The 20,986-nt window shown below is 57.7% G+C and overlaps 1 long non-coding RNA gene across 2 annotated transcripts in view; it reads left to right on the forward strand.

Moving 5' to 3' along the window:
• The window catches only part of LOC115936777 (uncharacterized), a 50,181-nt gene that overhangs the window by 25,444 nt on the left and 3,751 nt on the right, over positions 1-20,986 (forward strand). The window contains exon 4 of one of the 2 annotated variants that reach the window (XR_004072176.2): positions 5,783-8,014. The exons of the other annotated variant lie outside the window; for it this stretch is intronic. This is a non-coding gene — a long non-coding RNA (uncharacterized LOC115936777). Of the gene's footprint in view, positions 1-5,782; positions 8,015-20,986 lie in introns of those variants that run through there. 2 annotated transcript variants of the gene reach the window in all.

Genomic DNA, 20,986 nt, shown 5'->3' on the forward strand with positions numbered 1-20,986 from the left:
AGAGGAGAGGGAGGGGGTCAGAGAGAGAGAGGGAGGTGGGGGAAAGAGAGAGGGAGAGAGGAGAGAGAGAGGGGGCAGAGAGGGAGAGAGAGAATAGGCTGAGGCTTGTCATGCTTGCAGGCCCTAGGAGGCCGTGTTGGGATGTTGCGATTCTGGTCTGTGCCCAAGAGTGTTCTGTGTGAGTGAGGGTGCCCTGACCGCATCTGAGATGTGGAAGGCTCTGCAGCCCTGGAGGGCGCCGTGTGGAGGTGGGGGGACAGATCGGTGGCCGTGGCCCTCCCGGGTCCCAGAGACGGTGCTGGTTTACGCTGGGGGACGGGGTGAAGACAGAAGACAGTGTGGATAGGTTTGCCAGCTGCCGGGAGGGAAACAACTTAGGGTAGGTTAGTCTGGGGCAAGAGAAAGGACGGTGAAGAACCAGTGGCAGCGGCCATTCAGGAAGTTGGAAGCAGGACAGATCTGGGAGGGCTCCGAGGCTCCGTTTTGGACCAGCTGAGCCTGAGGCGTGTCTGAGACAGTGAGAGGGGCGCGTGTGGGATGGACTTGTGGTTGTGTTGCTGTGGGGGCAGAGGGGAAGCCTGGGAGAGGCTGGGAGACACAGAGTAATGGGCTGTGGGAGTGGGCGAGCTTGCCTAGAGAGAGGTTAGAAGGGGAGACGTGAACCCTTCGAGGGCTGGAGGTGCCCTGATGTGAGTGGCCGGGTAGAGAAAGACCATACAGGCCAAGAGGCGGAGAAGAGCGGGACGGGGGAGGGGCAGCAGGAGATGGAGCTGTCACAGAAACCAAGGGACACGCATGTCCCTGAAGCTGAGGGGTCAGCAGGTCCTATCGGTGCTGGAAAGTTGAGTAAGAGGACGATTGAGAAATGAGTCTCGGACTTGGAAAGTGGGGCCACTGGTGACGTTGGCAAGAGCTGACGTGGTGGCTCAAGGGGGGCAGTGGCTGGACGAGTGGGCGGGGGGAGAGGAAGCGGAGAGTCCTGACAGCCCTTTGAAGAAGTGTTGGAGGGAAGAGAGAGCGGTAGTGAGGGGGATGTAGGCGTGAGGGGAGGCGTGTATGGATGTGATTTTGGGCGGGTGAGGTTCTAGCAGGCTCCTTCCAGCCCCGAGCCGGCCAGGAGAGCCACGGGTTTGACCTCAGTTACATCACCTAAAATACCAGCTCGTTATGTAGAGATCACCACAAAACAATTGTCCTTACAGTGAGGCGGCACGTCACGTGGAGGCCCAGGGTGGTTGTGTAAATTGCCCAAGGCCACACAGCTAGGAAGCAGAGTGGGGCTTTCACCAGACACAGTTAACCACAGGGGTCACTGAAGTGTCCACGCATCTTAACCCTCACATGCTGCCCCGCGGGCCTCTCGTGGGAGGGCTGGTCCGCTCGTGGCCGGGGTGTGCTGGACGGTGGAGCTCCGGGCAGCCCAGTGGGCCGTGTCTTCCCAGCTCCGATTCGGGGACCGCACTGGCCATGGGGGGAGCATTGACATCACCAGAGTTGGCACAAATCAGAGCTATTTTTCAATCTCCGGCAGAGCCGGTTGTTAAACACTTAGGGCACAGCCCCCTGCTCGTCCCTGAAGGACCTCAAGGTGAGCTCTGCAGAAACCCTCCATCTCAGGCAAGACTTCTATGTTGGACGAGCGACCCAGGGCCTCCTGGATCCCTTGGAGGGTCTCCATCTGCTCTGCACTTGGGAGGTCTTCCTCCCTCTGGGGCCCCTTGGGCAGGAGGGAGTCCGAGCGCTGCCTTCGCCACATGTCACACGTGGGCGGGCCCTTTTCCTGTCACCCCCCCACCCCAGTGTCCACGGCGTCAGCCCAGAGGGTGGAATATTAGACCCCGCTTTCAGAGCTGCCACTTGTACTTGCCAGAATGCAGCATGGTTTAAATAAGGACACAAAAGGAGTTTTCAAAAAAGGGGAGAAAGGCTGCGGGCTCCGTCACGCCTCCCGGGGTGACGGGCTGTGAACGTATTGGGAGATGACATACCTGTGCACGGCTCCTGGCAGAGACCCTCTAGCGTCCCGGTGGGATAGGGCTCCGTTCACTCCATTTTAGAGACAAACACACTGAGGTGAAGGAACGGGACGGGCCCCGGGCACACCAGTAGTGAGTGGCAGATCTGAGATTTCCTCCAGGCCAGACCAGGAAGGCCCGGGGTCTTACTTCTGCGTTCTGCTCACCGAGCCCGCTGTGTGTGGCTCAGGCTCAAGGTCCTCACTGGGGCACGTGGGCTCAGGACGGTCATGGGGCTCGAGTGCGGCTGTGTATACCACCTGCCTAACACGAGGCCGGGCAGACAGTGGGTGCCCGAGGCTTCCCTTTTCCGCCTTCCAGGCTGGAGGAGCCTGAGCTCTGTGTCCCAACCTGCAGCCAGCCGCGCCCGCCCCCACGTGACGGACTGGCCCGTACAGTTCCCCATTCAGCTGAGGGTGAGGGCTGTGCTATTTTAAGCCCACATGGAAGTATTTTTTTTTTTTTTTTTTTGTAAGGACCATCTGCTACCGGCCCCAGCCCAGATGATACAGTTAGAACCTACCCACAGCATCCTCTCCCGCCCTCAGATAGTTCCAGGAACAAGGGTGAGTCAGTCGCCCAGCTGAACTCCTGTCTTGCTACCCTGAGAGACAGCCGGGGTGCCAGCAGAGGAGGTCGCTCCTGCCAGGGGGGCAGGTGCACCTGGCTGCTTCTCAGAGGCTGGGAGGGACCCCCTCCTCCTCCCCACAGTGGTGCTGCCTGCAGGGAGAGCCTGAGGAAAGCCCCAGGGGGACTCAGGTCAGCCCTTCTCAGCTGAGCCCCTCCCCCTGAGGCTGCAGTCGGGTTCTCCCACCACAGCTTGTCAGGAAGCCCGGCACAGAGAAGTGAGGGGCTAGCGGGACCTGGGTCACCACCCTGACCTGGAGGTCCCTGGAAGAACCCCTGGGTCTGTTTTGGGGCACAAGGAGGTTGGGCCCCGTCTCACTGGGCTGCTTGGGCCGGTGTCCCACCTGGGCCGTGGGAGGATGTTCCTAAGCCTGACCACAGGCACTCAGCTAGAGGCTTTGCTCACCTGCTCTCTTTCCCTCAATTCCACACCCCATGGCTCCCTGGGAGTAGAGGATGTCTAACCCGGCATAGACTGCAGAGCCTGCAGTCAGGTCGTGAATCTGGGCACTGCCCCTTATCAACTCTGCGACCCAGGGCAAGGTGTGCTTAATCCCCGGAGCCTCAGTTTGCTCATCTGTAAAGTGGGGGATAATCTGACCTACTTCCTCGGAGGGGGGGCATTAAATGGGGTCGTGTATGAAGGGCTGGCACAGCGCCTGGCTAGGATGTTCTCTGTCACTATGAATGTCCGAGGACCTGTCCTTGGAATTGGCTAAAAAGCTGGGGGAGTATTTGAAAACGTGGGTCTGTCCCTCGGAGCACCTGGCCCCTCTCCTCCTGAGAGTTGGGTGTTTTGGTTGCAGGGACCCGGCTGGCTTCAGGAGGTGCACGGGCAGCCGCTGACTTGATCGCCGGGGCACAGCCCGGGCCTGATGATCAGAACCCCTGACACCCCCGCCCCCTGCTGTCGATGACAGAAGCCTCTGGAACTCCCAAGCCAGGGTTTTTCTTGCTGTCTCTTTCTCCCTCTGACCACTGCTTGCGCTGCCCCCCCCGGGTGGGGTGCGGTGGGGTGCCGGGGCCCGTGCCCGGCGGGCCTTGCGCTCTGCACTTGCCCGCCACCCCGCAGCTGCGGAGCGAGCATCATCGGGGGGTGTGCCCCGTGCGCGGGCGTGGGGCTGCGGCCTGACAGCGCCACTTCCCGTCCCAGAGTCTATCTGCCGCTGCTCTGTGGGGTCCTACAGTTTATCTGTGGTCAGTGCTCTTACCCATTTCCTGCAGCTGCTACTGGTTTTTCAGTCAGCTCCAAGAGCTACAGTAACTGGGAAAGGACGCGGGCTTCGTGATTCACCGGCCGGGGGCCGGCAGGGCGCTGACCTGCCGTGCAGGGGGCATGTCCCTCGTGCGCGCAGGGACGGCCCCGCCTCTGTCCCCCGGGCGTTCCCCCAGCCCCAGTGACACAGACGCAGAAAAGACCCACACATTCATTGTGAACCGAAAGCTGGCGTGTGTGCGTGCGTGAGTGCGCGTGTGTGGTAGGAGGGAATTTTTTTTTTTTGAATGTGCCAAAGCCAAAGTAAATGGTATCATGTTTTGAGAAGTTAAGAGCGTCACCCTAGGCTGAGCTTCGCCCCCTTTCTCGGGGAGCCCCGGGTCCCCTCGGAGTCTCTAACTGTGGTGAGCTTGCAGTGCCCCAGATGAGGATATGGTAGTCACACTGAAAATTTTATTTCCTGGCATTTCTAAAAATGCAGAGGAAAACCCCCCACTGTAACAAATGACTCCTCCAAACAGAAAACTTAGAATGGGTCTGTTAATTGTTTTTATGTCGTGGGCCAGAGGTTCGAAGTCGTCCAAAACGTTAATAAGCACTTAGTTAAGTGTCGTACTTGTCTAGAGCTCTTCTGCTCCGGTGTGAGCTCAGGAACGGGGAGTAGGCATTGGTGGGAGGCAGGGTGAGGCCAGGACGAGCAGCAGGGGCACCTGGGAGCTTGGGTGAAATGCAAAACCTCCAGCCCCACCCCGGGCAGTCTGGGTTTCCACCTGGTTCTGCAGGTGGGCCTGTCTCGCGTTCAAGCATGGTGTCCCCAGTAGATTTTATTAATCTTCTTCATCGATGTGGGTTGTGAAGAAGGAAAACAGCTCTGGGTGCAGAATGAAGCTGCTCCTTCCGTGCATGTCTGCTGCACCCCTCGTGGGCACCAGACTCTGAGCTAGACACAGCAAGGGACCGCCGCCTGGTGCCCAGAGCCCAAACCCTCTCCCCACAAGGATGCTGCCTCATCCAGAGAAGCTCCCTAATCTGACATGGGCGGGGGGACCTGGGGAAGAGTGAGGAGGGGCTCAGTGGAGTAGTGGATGAGATGGGGACTATTTCATCCATGGTGGGAATTAGATGAAGGGGAGGGAGAAAGATGAGAGATTACAGTGGTGGTGGGGGACTGCCGAGAATGGCCTTGAGGGGCTTGGGGCTCATCCCAGTTACCATATAGTGCGGTAAGCTCAGGCACATCTCTGTGCTAAGCCTCTTTTTTCTTATCTGTGTCATGGCTTTAATGATATTTCCTTTTACAACTGTTTTGAGACATAAGCAAGGAAATGCGTGCAGAGTGCTGAGCACAGCCCTCTCTAAATGGTATACAGACAATGATAATTTTTGCATCTGAGGGCAGTGGGGGCACACTGAAGGGTTTTCAGCTGGTGAGTGATGTGAGCAGAACATTGTAACCGCCCCAGAAATGACTGGTATGCGCAGGCCAGTAGAAACTCTTTGTTGAGCAGAAGATCCACATGCCATTAATATTTCGGGCTGTAATCATGTTTAAAATGTGGCTGAGAAAATATCTTAAATCCTAAAAAGCATCCCTCCCATTTCTCCATTGCCATATTTTTGGATTCTAACATCAACAAATGCAGAATCTGACCACTTTCCAAAGCAACGTGCCTTTGGACTGAGAACAAAATTGCCAAGCAATGCTTTAGTTTTTCCCTTCCAAAAAGTCACAGGGCCCATAAGACAAGAAAACCTTGGCTTTTGAAACCCATGCTTCTTGGGGTGGCTGACAAACCCCACTGTGCACGGGCAGGGACCAACTCTGGGAGTCCCCGCTCTGGTGACCCGCTCTCCACACTTGCTGGCTGGAGCAGCTCTGGGCATTGCTGAGGCAACGAGCTGACCAGGATTTGTTCTTCCAAAGACAGAAAACCTTGGGAGAGCGGACAGCAGATCTGTGAGCCACAGAGAGGTGAGCCCTTGGGAAGCACCACTGCCCTCGGAACGATCTGGGCCAAGCCCCATCTCCATCCCCTTCCATTTCAAGCAGCCTCAGCACGGATGGCCTTTATCCATCCTGCACAGCAGTGCCGGCTACCTTCCACGAGCCCGTCCTCAGCGCACTTCGCTTAGTGGGAGAGACGCTGTTCTTTCAACAGATCACGGCACAAAGGCGTGGATGAGGACAGACTGGAATGAACTCGAAGAACGAGGGCCTTGGTGCTGCAGCTACATAGAGCCCGCGTCAGCTCTGCTCCGCGATCGGTCTCCTTTCTGGCCTTAGGTTTTGCACAACTGTCCGCTGGCTTCGGAAGGGGGGCGGCATTTCAGGTGGGGCACCTCACAGCACCCAGATGTCCACATTTGGAGGTGACACAGGTGACCCAGGTGCATTCTCAGGAAAAAGTGTGCTGCTGCCGCACCCACATCAAAAGCGTGTGGTCCGAGTGTGGGAGTCCAGGGCGGTGGGAGCACGATTCCTGGCACAGACATGGACTTCCTGATACGCAGCCTCCCTTTACTTCGGGTTCCCCATCTCTAAAGCAGGGCAAGATCTAACTTTCCTGGTTCCACAAAACCTTGTGGGCAAACCACTTCACTGGGAGGACCCAGGGTGCCAGGGACCAGCCCCTCCAGCGTGCTCCCCAAGGTCTTCGGAGAATCCACTGGACACGGTCTCCACTGTGTTTCTTAGAGGAAGCGAGGCCATTAGAAAAAGTGCTCCCCGGTTTCGAGGTTAAGCTTCACCGTGGCTCTCATAGCTCCCGTCTGGCCTCGGCACTGCCTCCCAAGGGCTCTTCCCAACCCACAGTCAGATTCTGCCTCTCTCCAGCTTCACTCCCACTAAGCACTTATGGGGGAGAAACACCCGGCTGGCCCACCATCCTCGACCTTCTGAAGTGAACATGCTGGCAGCCCAGATTAGTTTCAAGATCCCCAGCAAGGCTGGTCCCTTTTCACGTCCCAGGGCCTCTGCAAATGCTGCTCCCTCTCTGTACATTCTTCCCTTCTGATCAGCTCAGTAAACTCCTCTTCATCCTTCAGAACCCAGCTCCTTTCATCCCCTCTGGGAAGTCTTCCCTGGGCCCCTGTATTCCCTCTCCTCAGGCTCAGCATCAGGGGGCATGGGAGGCCCTGAGGACTGCCCTCCACCCCTACCCCCAGGCCAGGCTGGCTGGAGTGCTTCTGGGAAGCAGGAGCCAATCTGCCTCTTCCCATTTTGCATCCAGACTCCTTCCCCCACAAGGAGGTCAGGAACCTCCCAGGGCCAGGCAGGCCAGAAGCAGGGAGGGATGGCTGGAGATAGGTGGAGGGAGATGGTCTTCCAGATGTAAAGAGATTGGAGCTGGGTGAGGGGGACACCTGGGAATGAGATTACGGGCTCCTGGTTGTATGTGTGATCACCTCCTGCTGGTGCGTGGGTAGCCCAGGGATGGCTCTTGGGAGAGGCCCCTCTCTGTCATTTTCAGCACACATCCAGTGGGTGCCCGAGCAGCAAGCTCAGGAGGGGCCGAGGGCACCCTGGTGCCCAGGATCCTTCTGCCCGAGCTGAGCTGCTGCCCTCAGGAGGAAGAGGCGGCCGTGAGAAAGGCAGGCCCAACTGCCCAGGAGATAAAACCTGGGAGGGGAGGTGCCAGCAGCCCGTCCTCTTTCCGCCCCAGGCTGGCCACGGGTGATGTTCAGATAGCTCCCTGGGTCTGGCTTTTCCTGTTCCTAGAACTGCTGCACATGGTAATTTCTCTGGGCTAAGTCAGAAGTGGCCGTTGGGGAGCGTCCTCTGTGTGTGTGTGTGTGTGTGTGTGTGTGTGTGTAGTATCTCAGTTTATAGCAACAGGAAATTTGGGATTTGAATCAGCACCACGTCCCACGCGGTCTTATTTCCTAGAAAGGACAGAGCTGATAGCCTGGAGCTGGACCCCTGGAGGAAGGGGCTTCTGGGTCTCACCTGGCTTTGGCCCATGGCAGCGTCTGATCCCTGGGTGTCTTTTCTTCTCTGCTAGAAGGAGGCCCAAAGCCCTTGGCTGCCAGCCTGGGAGGGGCTGCGGTGGGTAGCGGGCTCAGCTCGGGGAGGTTCTGGATTCTGCATCTTACTGGGTCTTTAAGTTCTGGTGTCCTCTGTCCTGGGCCCCGAGTGAGGGGAAGGGTAACTCTGAAAGGTGGGTGGGGGGGTTCCAGAGGGTGGGGAGGGCTGGGACAGCTAGGGGGTCTGGTGGCTGGGAGGTTCCTGGGATCTCTGAGAATGAAGCCTCAGGTCCCAGAGGATTTATGGAAGTGAGGCGGCTAGTGTCCTTCACAGTCGAGGAAGCCAAGACCACAGAAGCTGAGTGACTGGCCCAGGCCCCATGGCTCTCCACTACTTGACACCACCAGCCCCCCACTTGGTGCTCTGGGATGTCCACATTCTGAATTCCAGGGCGGGGCACCTGGATGAGCGTTTACCTCCCCCCCGCCCGGCCCAGGGGGCCTCCCCTCAGTGCAGGTGCCCCCTGGCCACTCTAGCGGGGGCATCTGGGCTGGACGCCACTGTCATAAGCACACGGGGGGCCTGGCTTCTCGGGTCCTGATGCGGGAGCCATTCCCGTGGACCCCAGAGGAACTTGGTCTGGCTTTCCGGGCTCAGCAGCATGGCTTGTGGAACTTGGGCTCTTCTGATGGATCTCTGTCTCTACCTGCTGATCTTACTCAGCTCAAGAGAGCCACTATTTGGGTGCCCAAGTAGGAGGCACCCTCATGGGGAGTGGAAGGGGCCTGGAGCAGCCAGGGCGGGTCCTGGCTCTGCGCTGAGGGGCCCAGGCCTCTCCCTGGAGCTCCCGGGACCACAGAGACTGGCTTCGCCCCAGAACGCAGACCTCAGTCTCCCCACAGCCCTTCCCTTAGGAGGCACCTCCGCCTGAGCCCTGACCTCGGTGCTTCTTGCTCCTGGGGTTGAGTGAGCACCCCCGGGAGGGGAACCTGGGGCAGGGCCCGGGGCGGCCTGGAGGCCAGAATAGCTCACATTGCAGCCTCCCTGCACCAATTTCCCCCTTAGCTTGTTCCACTTTTAAAAATAGCTAATGAGGAAATTAATTTTGTCACCCAGATGTATTCAATAAAAACATGTCAGGGAGAGACAATTAACCTCTGCACTGATAAATCCTTCCCAAATTAATGAAGTTAATATTTGTAGATGTTGAGACGTTCATTTGGGGAGAGGGTCCGTGAAAGTAGGGCTCCCCCCAGGCACAGAAGGAGAAATGGAGAAAAGGGGGAGAGGAGGGAGAGGAGGAGAGAGAGGCGGGGGAGGGGGAGAGAGGGTGGGGGCAAGGAGCTGGAGAAGGACCCGCAGAGCAAGGCAGGGAGAACGAAGGGGGGCACGAGTGACTTCAGGGAGCACAGCTGTGCTGTTTCCCGAGAATGTTAAACTTCCCAGGCATTCACCTGCAGTAGTTTGGGGCAGGAGGCGACTTGACAAAGTGAGGCTCAGAATGAAGGGCTGGGATCCGCTGTAGATGAGGCATGTCTGAGCCCACGCCCGCCCACGAGGTCTTCTCTCTGCTTAAGGACTCTGGGTTCTTTTTCCCACCTGAGGCCGTGGGGAGCCCAGGCCCTGGGGAGGGGCTCACCTGCGGGAGGGGCCAGGCCCGCTGGCTGATGGTTCCCGAACGCCCAGTCTGGGAATCCTGTTTATCCTCCCACCCGGAGGCGCGGACACCTCCTTCACCCCCTCCCCCTTCACGTCCAGCCCAGGACTCGGGCTGCAGATGACAACCCCTTAGGCCGGTCTCTGCCCGCGTGAGATCTTTGCGTCCCAGGCTGGCACCGGGGATGAAGGACAGGTGAGCTCGCACCAGGGAGGGGTGCAGGCAGGGGTGCGGGCCGGGGGCGCCGAGTGGGCAGGGGAGGGCGTGAAAAGAACGGGCCGCACCCCCCTCCCCGCGGGGCCCACGGTCTGCGGCCTCGGCTCCCACCTGAGAAGCGCCAGCTGAGGAAGCACCTGGGGATGTGGTGCTCCTTGAACCCAGCCTGAAACGGAAAGTCCTAGGGGGACTTTGGGCTTTGGAGATGGCAGCTGGGATGGCTGAGGGGCCGTGTGAGCTCTCGGGGTTCGGCCACCCCTGAGACTGGAGTCGGGCTGCTGCTGGGGTGCCGACGGGCGGGAGGTGCCTGGGGAACCTGGCTGGCATGTTTTCCCGGAGGGTGAGACCTGACGGTCAGACCCGAGCCAGAGTCGCCGCTCCGCTCCCGTCTGGGTATTTCTTTCTGAAGTTCTCCGACTGTGTGGAGTGCAAGCAGGACACAGCATTCACCGTTCAAATCCTGTCGAATGACCAGTCCTGGGAAGGGGAGGTCGGACCGGGGTGAGCGGTGGGGGCTTGTATTGCTGTCCAGGCAAAGGAGTGTGAGACACATGGGGCTGCGAGCCTTTCCAGAACACCCAGAGGCGGCGGCATTGACCAGCCAATGGGAGGGCCCCAAAGGCTTGGGCCGCGGCCCTGCTGGGAGCTGAAAGGCCCTTGGGCGGGAGCTAATGGTGTGGGGGTTGGGGGGGACCTCGCAAAGCAGGGGCCTGCCTGCTCTGTTTCTACACTTGAAAAAGTGCCAGTGAAGCTAGCCTCACAGGCGCTGTGGGCACAGACCAAAGAGAAGCAGATATTAGGTATCTCAAGTTGGATTTTCTGATGGCCAGGGTTCTCTCTAATCTAATCTTTGCAGGCCGAGTGACAGGCTTGCAGATTGCAGGGAAGTGATAGATGTCACCTATCTTGAGTTCAGTTAGGCCGTTGCTCTGCTCTGAGCAGCATACCTCCCCCTGCTCCCAGCCAGCAAATGGGAGGGAGATTTGTCCTGATCTCTAGGTCCCACGCTGGGGAGACCAGACCCTTCAAGTGCCCACCCGACACAGACCGGGTCTCAGAGTGACCTCCCAGGGCCCAGGCCTGCTGGATGGTGGCATGATACTGGGATGGAGAGCTGGAGACCTGACAGGTTTTGCAGAGGGCCCAGTCTGGGTGGGGAGGGCCGTCGGCCAGGCAGGGAGGTTCTAGATGCAGACGGACGACTATGGGGAACTGTGAAGTGGAGAGAAATAGAGCAGAGCTGGGCACATGGGGCGGAAGGTTTGTCTGGGCACCGCTGGGCCTCGGGCTGCTCCCTGTGTGTCCTTCCCAGCACTGAGCTGGGCTCTCCACCATCTCATCCCATCACAACTGGGAGCGTGGGGCCCGAGGATGCCTGCCAACTTCTACAGCGAGCGCTCTCTGCCTCCCACCTGCCTCCCACCCCCAGACCACTGCCCCCAGAGATTAGTAAAAACTGGAAAATTAGAAGCAGGAGGGAAGTTTGGGGGAAGCCGAGCCTGCAGGATGACTGTGACGTGTGCAGGAACACGAGGGTTTTTACAGAATGGGTGTTGAGTGGGTGGTTCTCTCTCTTCTGCTCTGGACAGAACACAGGAAACGGGCTCAGGCTGCAGCTGAAGGGCTGGGTTAGAGGTAAGGGGGTTTGCCGGCATGGTTGGCTCAGCGCACGGGTGAGCCCCAGGAGCCCCGCCGTGTGAGGCCATCCGCAGAGGTGGGTCGGTGCTGCCTTGTGGTGGTGACCCATCCTGAGGCTGGTTTCTGGGACAGGTGCAGGGCGCCTCTTGGGCGGGGGGTCGCTCAGCTCTGAATTCCAGCCCAGTGATGGAGCCAGCCCCAATCTCAGTTTCCCCATCTGTGTATTAACACAATGGTTTCTACCTCGTGGGATTGCTGCGATGATCAGGGGGAAAAACATATTTAAAAAATGTGTTTTTAGTTTGGAAATACTACGTGAACGCCACCCCCCAGCGCAGGAGGGCGCCCGCCAGCAAGGGCTCTGGGTTGGGATGAATTGCTGCATGTTTCGGGGAGCACTCTGGTCCTTTTCTGCGCTCACCCACATCCCCCTGCACCTTCCCAAGGCACAGCAGACGCCCCCTGCCCACGTCACTGAGCAACTTGCCGGAGTCCAGGCCGTGGGCGAGGGCCTGCCGAGAGCCCCTCCGTTGTCTTCCCCTTGTGCTCCTGATCTTTGTCAGGAAGCAGCCGGGAGGTACAGGAATGAAAGGAGTGAGCAGAGCAACATCGCAGTCTGAGGTCACTCCTGCCTGGACCCTGGTGTAGCACCCGGGGCCCCGGGAAGGGAGGTTTCATTTATCCCTGATGGCTCCAGGCCTGGGTGGCCCCTCATTCCCCAAATCCCTCAGTGGGAGTCCCTCTCTAGGGGCTGGGCTGGCCTTTGGCGGGTGGAGCCCTCCTTCGGCTCCTGCCTCTGCAGATCCCTGAGGCCGAGTCCAGCCTCTCCTGCTGTCAGGGGCTGATTAGCAGCCAGGCGGAGCAGAAGGGTGGGTATCGGAGGGGAAAGAGTGGGGAAGTGGCAGGAGTTGAAGAAATCTCACAGGGCTCTGGTAGCGGGGGGTTCTAGTTCCTGCTTGCCCTTGGCCTCCGGCTCCCCTTCCACCCTGCGGAGAGCAGGGTGCCACTGACTCAGCTCCTTCTTCAGGGGGTGACTGTGGCCAGGGGTCAAGTGCATTTCCCAGCTGGTCTGGCCTGGATGCCTCCTACTCAGGGAGTGCGAGAGACAAGCGACATCCTGAGGTTCACAGGGTCAGCGGTGCAGGTGCGACTCCCCCTCCAGTGGACAGGCTGGTGCCCCCTGGGCTCTCCTCAGGGCCCCCCTCTGGCCATGGAACCTTGGCAGAGTTCTCAGTGTTCCTCCCGTTTCCTCACCCGTAACACAGATGTTATCTACTCCCGGGCAGGTGCGTTAGTCGCTCCAGCGCCATGACTACGTATCACAACCCGAGCGGCTTAGCCAGCAGAGCTCTATGCTGTCAGGCTTCTGGAGGCTCGACGTCCACTGTCAGGGTGTCAGCAGGGTCCGTTTCTTCCGGGGTTGCCAGGGAGACTCTCTGCCCTGGCTTCTGGTGGTTTGCTGAGCACCTGTGTGCCAGGCTCTGTTCTGAGGGCTTCAGCCCCTGAAGACCCTGCGCCCTGGACCTGCCCCCCTGTGTTGGCTGGTGGCCCTTCCCTGCCGGATGCTGACTCTCGGCCCCCAGGATGGGGCCCTGGGACTCCTGCCCAGCTCTTGTGTCCCTGCCCTGTCCCCCTCCAGCTGGACCAGGATTCCAAATGAAGAGCATTCCTCTTGCTGAGTCTAACAGGTGTGGCCGCCTTAGGAACCAGACAGGGACTGACTTGGACTTCTTTTTCTCCTTTCTCGTTTGAATTTTAAAAACCACAGGTGAGGGCCCAGTCCTGGTGCCTCTTGGGATTTGTCCCTCTGCCCCCAGCTGCTGATGTTACTGCCGTCCTGGGTTGTAATTAGGGCCCGGGACGGACAGTGGATGGATGGCCAGGGTGGGGTGTGTCCAGTGGGGGACACCTTCTCCGAGACATCCAGCAGCATTCCGCAGACAGTGGCTTTCTGGGAAAGGGGAATTACAAAGCGAGTCAAGCAGCCAGTTCACCACGGAGATGGTCTGAGGCCTCGGCCACGTTGATCCTCTCCCCCCCCCCCCCACAGGCTGCTGCCCAACCCCGCCCCCTGGTTCAGGGGCGGGGGCTTCGGGGCACTTTCGTCTATTCGTTGTCTTGGCCGGAAACAGAGCGCTCTGCTCTTAGCTGTGAGGCCTGAGCTGCTGACCTCTCACTTGGCAAAGGGGAGGGCAGTTTTGCTTGGGGAAAAGGGTGGGCACGACCAGCAGGAGGCCCCTCCCTGGCCTCTCCCATTCCCTCTCTCTCTCTCTCTCTGGCCTTCCCTCCCTCTTTCTATACCCGTTTGTGCCTTTTTTATGTTTAGCCCATTTTTTCAGCCTCTTCTCTGTCTGTGTTTCCCTGCGTTCCCCCTGTCTCTCTCAGCCGTGTCTCTCTGCCTTCCGGTGTGTCTTCTGTGCTCCTGAGCCACATCCCGCCCGCGCTCCCAGCTGGGTGCAGGGATCTGTGCGGACCCCGGTGGGTGCGGTCCACCACGACGGAGGGGACACCGCTGTGACAGATCTCTCCTTCGCACAAATGAAGGACAGCAGGAGCTCTTTGGAGAGATCCTTACAGGCGTCCCCTTACAGGCCCATCTGCCAGGACTCAGCCCCGAGTGCAAGTGTAGCCGGCAGCCCGCTGAGGGCTGGACGCTGGCCCTCTCCTCTCCGATCTGCGCTCTTCTGCCTAGAGGCCTTTGAGAGGTGGAAAAGGAAAAAAGTATCCTCCTTCCTTTTCATTTGGAGGCGACTTGGATTTTGTTCTTGTGTTGAACAAATTAGTCTAAAAAATTATTATGGTTTCTGTTTCAGCTGTGCTTGCCGTGTCAAGATTTGAATCCGAATATCGGAAGAATGATTAGTTTGTGTCAGCGGGGCTCTGACGGACGGCTCTGTTCTGTCCCCCGGTGGTGGCGGGCACCTGCACCTTCCAGGCTGCCTCCTGAAGCCGTGCCTTCCCTCCCCCTGCCTCTGATTTTCTTTCCTTTTCCACTTCCCCTGCCCCGATCTAGGTCTCTGTAAGACATAGCCCTGGCTTTTTTTGGACAGAAGGCAGCCAACATTCATCAGAATCTTTACACATGTCAGACTGTGCCAGGAATTCCTCCCCGTGCTTCCACTGAGAGCTCCTACCTCCCCCAGGGAGATAGATAGGATTTGACCGTTCCCATTTTACAGATGGGCAGAGACTTGAGGAGCGTACAGAGACTTGTCGCAGGTCATGCAATCGGGCGGGGCTGCCGGGGCCCACGCACGGTTGTTGGAGGTTGGAGCAAGTAGCAGTGGACGGAACGGCTGGAGGGGATGTGTGTGCGTGTGTGCACGCATGCAAGGGAGTGCACGTGCACCTCCATCTAATGTGCGTGTGCGTGCATGCCGTGCACGTGGTGGGTGGGGCTGGGTGGGAGGAAGTCACACTGTGGCTGGGGATGTTGCAGGAACAAGTTTTGGGACCAAGGATGGGGCACTGAGGACACAGTGCGGAGTCTGCCCATTATCCTGCAGGGCAGGATGACACAGTGTGGAGACACGGTGACAATTTTAAGTGGGAAAGTGTGTGGTCAGGAGTGTGGTTTGGAAAGCTCACTCTGAGAGCAGTTTGGAGGGTGGATTTGGGAGTAGCAGTGAGAGGGGAAGTTAGGAGGCCATAACAAAATGCTGGGAGGAAGCCAGTGATGGTTGGTGGCGGCAAGTGGCCATAGGGGAGGACACGGGTACCCAAGATGAAGGAGGTAGAATCTCCAGGACCAGGGAGCAGGCTGGATGTGAGGGCTGAGAGCAAGGGGGAGTGCACACGGTGCTCGGGGTTCTGGCTAGCATGCATGTGTGTGCACCGAGTCCCTTCCCCAGGATAGAAGGGACAGTAAGAGGGAGGAGAGGTGGGCTTGGGGGCAAAGGGGCTTTGAATGCAAGACTTTGAGAACCAAAGTCCCTAATTCTCTCCATTCTACTGTCCCAAAGCTAAAGGAGTGGGAGTGAGTACCCCAACCCTGGAAGTATTCAAGCCTAGTCAGATGGCCTCTTAGTGGGGATTGTTTAGAGGGTTTTTCTGTCCTGGGAGGGCAGGTGGAGGGTGTCTTAGTCGGCTTGGGCTGCCCTCCAGAGCACAAATTGCCGAAGACTGGCAGGTTTAACTGCAGAGATTCTCACGGTTCTAGAGGCTGGGGGTCCAGATCAAGGTCTGGCAACGTCAGGTTCCCATGAGAAAGTGATGAAGAGAGAGCTCTGGTCTCTTCTCTTAAGGCCACCAATCCAGCGGCATGGCCCTGACCTTGGTCACGGTCCTCGGGGCCTAGGAGGTGCGTGGAGAACAGAAGAGCCACCTGTGTGCGGGGCTGGCCTCTGCCTCTGCCACCCCGCATTTCGTCGTCCCGTGGAAGTCACCTTGGCGCCAACAAGCTGCTCCGGGTGTTCCCGTGGCTGCCGCCGGTGCATCTAATTAGTCCTGTCCTCCAGCTGACAACTGTCACCCCTCTGACTAAATGGTGGTTTCCCCCTCAAGTGCTTTCCTCTGGCAAAGATAAATATTAATTATCTCCCTTTATTTCATGATTATTCATGGGCGCAGTGTCACCCCATCACAGAGTGAGGAGTCGGCGCCGGGAGATGGGAAAAGTGGTTCATTGTAGCGAGCTGCCCAGCAATCCTGGAGCACGTCAGACTGTCCTTGCTCGGGGAGCCCGGCCTGTCTGTCCCCAGGCCACCTCGGAGCTGTGCCTGATGCGTGAGCCGCCGTCCCAGGTGGAATTTCAGGGCCCAAGGGAAGAGACGCCGTTTGCCCTGCCAGGCAGTGCAGGGGAGAGGCGCTCCCTTAGAACCCAAGCCGGAGCTCGTTCTCACCTGGAAGACACCTGCACGGTTCCGTGCTGACAGGTGAATAGACGCCCACAGGACACCCAGGACGCTGCGGGCAACAGGCAGGCGCTGGGGACTGAGGCAGGGTCAGAAGATACGGCCCGATACGTGTGCAGGGCTAAGGCTAAACCTGGACACATGGCAGGAGCCAACTCTGGGCCTGGGGGGCGGGGTGTGAATTTGTGTGTCCTGCCGTGTGTGAGTGTGGGGGCGGCTTTTTGCACACTGGGGTGCCAGAGAGTAAGGGGAACACAAGGTCCATTTCTTTGCATGATGCACCTTCTCAGCACATGGGGTTTACCAAATATCTGTTCATGGACTGAGACACAGTGGAAGGGGTGCTGCTCACCCCTCAACTCTGGCTGTGCTGTCCCTCCCAAGGCTGCTGGCCTGGAGGTTGCCGGCATATGGCCCAGAGTCTCCAGCGTGGCGGGTGGACAAGGCATCCCAGCATTCCCATCACTTCCAAGTAACAGAGCAGGTCTGGAACTATAATATGAGGTGATCTTAATTGGAATGACATCAAATAATGTCTAGTTAGGCACTGTCCATCCCTTTATTTATTTATTTATTATTTATTTATTGGCACTGTCTCATCTTTTAGAGTCTTGTCATCGATTCAGATGGAAAACCTTTCAGCTTCTCTGTGGTGAACTTTAAAATTCTCAATTGGGGGGCGCCTGGGTGGCTCATTTAGTTGAGCATCTGACTCTTGCTTTCAGCTCAGGTCACGATCTTGGGGTCCTGAGATTGAGCCCCATGTCGGGCTCCATGCTTGGCCGGGAGTCTGCTTGAGATTCTCTCTACCTCTGCCAGCCCCGCCCCCAAATAAATCTTAAAATAAAATAATTCTCAATTGGTGTTCTCTCTTTCTCTCTGCCCCTCCTCCTGGCAGGTGACAGGGCGGACTGGCCGCTGGCCTCCAGGGGGTGCTCAGGCCCGTGTGCTGGCCTGCCTGGCCCATCTGCCACACAGAGGGAGAGGCAGGGGTGGAGGGGCCCGGGGGAGCCAGGAGGGATTTGGAGAGGACCAGTCCCCTCGCCCCCGTTAGCTCACGGGTAGCCTCCTCTTCAAGAGGCAGTGTCATAGAGGATGGAGGACCACAGTAGAGTCCAGGACACCCGAGCTTCTACCCCAGCCAGCTTTCGCTCACCAGGCCCGCCTGTGAATGCCCCCTGTCTTTCTGACCCTTGGCTTTTTCATCTGTGAAACGGAGCTGGTTTGTGAACCGAGGCTAAAGAGGGAGGGGGTATAGAATAATAGTTCTAAGCAAAGTTTCTAGAAATCTCGTTTTTCAAGATGGATGGGAGGGTTTTGCTGCGCAAACCAAATAATAATGTTTGCCCCAGGGTCGTAGATGTAGTGAGACAGTGCCCTGAGGCATTGCCTGAGGCCCATGTGTGTGCTTGTGGGACACTCGGCCCCTCCCAGGCATTGCTGGGGACTCTGGGGAGTGAGCACCTCCCCATCCCACTCTGCTCACCTTTGCTCACCCCTGGCCAGGTGGCCACGAGGGGTCTTCCCACAGGTGGCCTCTGACCAGAGGGTCACAGCATTTGTAGGTCTGCCCTGCTCCAGCAGTGACAGAGCCCCTCCCACCCCGTGTCCCCAAGCAGCCATGTTCACCTGGCTTCACCCACGCCAGGGCTCCAAACCAAGTGTCTTCTCCCCTCTGCCCTCTTCCCTCCTGCTCCTGCCCTTGAGCCTGGCAAACTGAGCCTCAACACCTCACTCTGAAGAATCTGCCCTTGGGGTATCTCACTGTTTAGGGCCCCCCCCAAACAGCGGGGGAGCCCTCACCTCACATCTGCGGGAATGAGTGGCCCGTCTGAGGGAAGGTCTCTGCAGAGGCTGGAGTTCTTTCTGAATGTCAAGCTGATGCAGTTACCAAAACAGACAGACTGAAAACTAAAGTCGCCTGCTGTGTGTTAGGTCTCCCTCCACACAGGACAGGACGTCCTGTACTAAGTTTCTCTTCCAGAAATGCTTTAAATTGTGGCAAAATACCCATAACATCAAAATTTGCCATCTTAACCATTTTTAAGTGGGCAGATCCGTGGAGCAAAGTTTCTCTTCCACAATTATTTATTTTTTTTTAATTTTTTTTAAAGATTTTATTTATTTATTTGACAGAGACAGAGACAGCGAGAGCAGGAACACAAGCAGGGGGAGTGGGAGAGGGAGAAGCAGGCTTCCCGCGGAGCAGGGAGCCTGATGCGGGGCTCGATCCCAGGACCCCGGGATCATGACCTGAGCCGAAGGCAGACGCTTAACGACTGAGCCACCCAGGCGCCCCGTCTCTTCCACAATTTTTAATATCTGTTCCCACCTGACAGTGCCACCTGATTCCCCAGGGTAGAACAAGACACATTCGCAGTCGAACATCCCCGTGCTTCCACAAATGGCGCCCTTGCCCTCGGGTGGCGTCTTCTTGGCTGCAGCCCTCTCAGCTGAAGCTTTGGATTCTGTTGGCCCCAGAATTCTCCGCTTTGAGCTCCGTGACTTTGGACACATGTCTTTGGCTTTCTTGTCCATGAACTATACATAGCGAGGCTTCCCCTGGGGAGAGAGACTAGAGTAGGATAATGACGCCCAGACAGCAGCCGTCGCCCACTGGTCCCAGGAAAGGCCCATCTCCCCGGGGAAAGGCCCATCTCCCCAAGGCCGCCCTTGGGGGGTCACGAGCGGCTTCTTCTCCAAGCAGGAAGCGCGGAACAGGCTGGATCCTGTCAGAGCAGGTTAAAAAAAAAGCTCCAACTCTAGCAGGAAGAGACTGGGTGAAAACTAGCCCGGCCTGAAGCCGATCACTGACCTCCTGCTTCGTGAAGTCGATATGGACTCTCTGTTGCCTCTTTGTGCCTTCACCTAATAGGAAAGTCCCTGCAGGTGTGAGCTGGGACTTACAAAGGAGGTCGGGAGATAGCAGCCCTGGAAAAATAATTCCACCTATAAACACCTGTGTTAACAAGTGCTGTATTTGTACAGCTATTTTCTTTTTCAAATACTGTTTACACACACCTATTCTCTTATCCCGCTCAGGTGTGGGTTGCATGGCATCTGGGGACCCACTGGCTGGGGGCCAGCCTGCCCGGCAATGTGCGGCTCGGAGGCCGGGCCTTCCTGGGGCCTGTTGTGGTACACGGTGCTCCCAGGGCGACTGCCTGGAGCCCAGCCAAGTCCTGATGAGCCTGAGGACTGAGACCTCCGTGGGGCAGGAGGGACCGAAGGGCGGGGGGTGGGGGGGTGGAGACTTAGGGGACAGTGACCCCAGCTGGATGAAAGAGGACACCTGCTTTGCTCCTCCTGGCCAGGTTGCTTTGCATTTTCACACCGAAAGGAAATTTGAACCCTGCAACCACCTGATTACAACTCTCAGGACTCAGGAGTGGGAGATGCCAAAGACCAACAGTGAGCAGAGGGCGGGAGAGCCCCGGTCTATAAGAACTCTAGAACTTGGTTAGAATCCCATCGAACTCCAGGGAAGCCCTTGGGTCTCACCTGGCGAGAGGCCTCAGCTGCCTTGCAGGGGAGACTCACTGTCTTCGGATGCCTGATGCTCGGGTGCTGGCTCGGCTCGACACAGGAAGAATCTCCAAATCAGTGTCATGTGGGGGCAGTTAAGAACAATGGCCCCGGTGGGAGAGCCAAACATCTCTGCACATTACTTACCATAAACCTTTTATCTGGAAGAGCTGTGTGTTTGCAGAGAAGCTCCTCCCCCATGCTGCCCTGCCAGCTTCTGGCAAAGCTACGGAGCGTTTTTTTCATCTGGGCACCAGCGTCACTCACCGTGAACTGAACGCCACAGGTTATCGGGATCTCACCAGCGTTTCCTGGGTCCTTTTCCTGCCCCAGGATCTTCTCCAGGATCCCTCATCCCATTTGGTTTCCCGTCTCTGGGGCCTCCTCTGGTCTGTGACAGTTTCTCAGACCTTCCTTGTTTTGGATGACCTTGAGGGTTTTGAGGTCGGGTGTTTTTGTAGAATGTCCCTCACGTTGAGCCTGTCTGATGTTTTTCTCATGGTTGGACTGGGGTTAAGGGTTTGGAGGGGAGCCCACAGAGGTGAAGTGTCATTTCATGACATCATGTGCAGGGAACGTTCCACGAGGCACTTCGTACTGCTGAGGCGGCCTTGAGCAGCGGCGGGCTCTGCCAGGGTCTCCAGGGTAGTCGTCCCATGCCCTTCCACACCGTCCTCTCTGGGGGCAAGTCACAGGCCGCCCACACCCACGGTGGGGAGCTGGTTCCCTCCACCTCTTGGAGGGGCAGAACTGACATAAATGATTTAGCATTTTCTTGCAAGGGCGAATCATTTCTTCTCCCCGTTGTTTATTGACACAATCATTTATTATGGGTGTGGTAATATTTATTTAAACTTTGGGCTACCCGCCCCCCCCTTCAGGTTGGCTCGTGGGTCCAAGACATGCTCCCATCCATGCGGTTTTTGGGTGCTTCCTTACTTAAGAAGAAAGGTACTGCTTTACTTGACACCTGCTGGCTTCTGTTTTAGGCACTTTATTTGCATTTTCACCGTTTAATAATAGCCACTCATTTCTTTCCCTAACACACTCTCTCTCTTCCTGTCCGAAACGAAGTTTTCACTCTTGTCCTAAGCGTGGCTTCGCGGGGTAGTGAGGAGCACGGACAGGGAGGCAGGTGGCCAAGTTTGTCCCCAAGTTCCGCTCCTCACCAGCTGTGTGACCTCGAATACCAGCCCCCGGCCTCCGATCTGTGAGATGGCGACAACCACATAGCTCAAGGCCGCGAGCGCCCGAGACCAGTGCACACAGGTGCCT

The sequence above is a fragment of the Leptonychotes weddellii genome, chromosome 10 (assembly GCF_054177405.1).
Source record: "Leptonychotes weddellii isolate Sample4059 chromosome 10, ASM5417740v2, whole genome shotgun sequence".
NCBI classification, from domain to species: domain Eukaryota; kingdom Metazoa; phylum Chordata; class Mammalia; order Carnivora; family Phocidae; genus Leptonychotes; species Leptonychotes weddellii.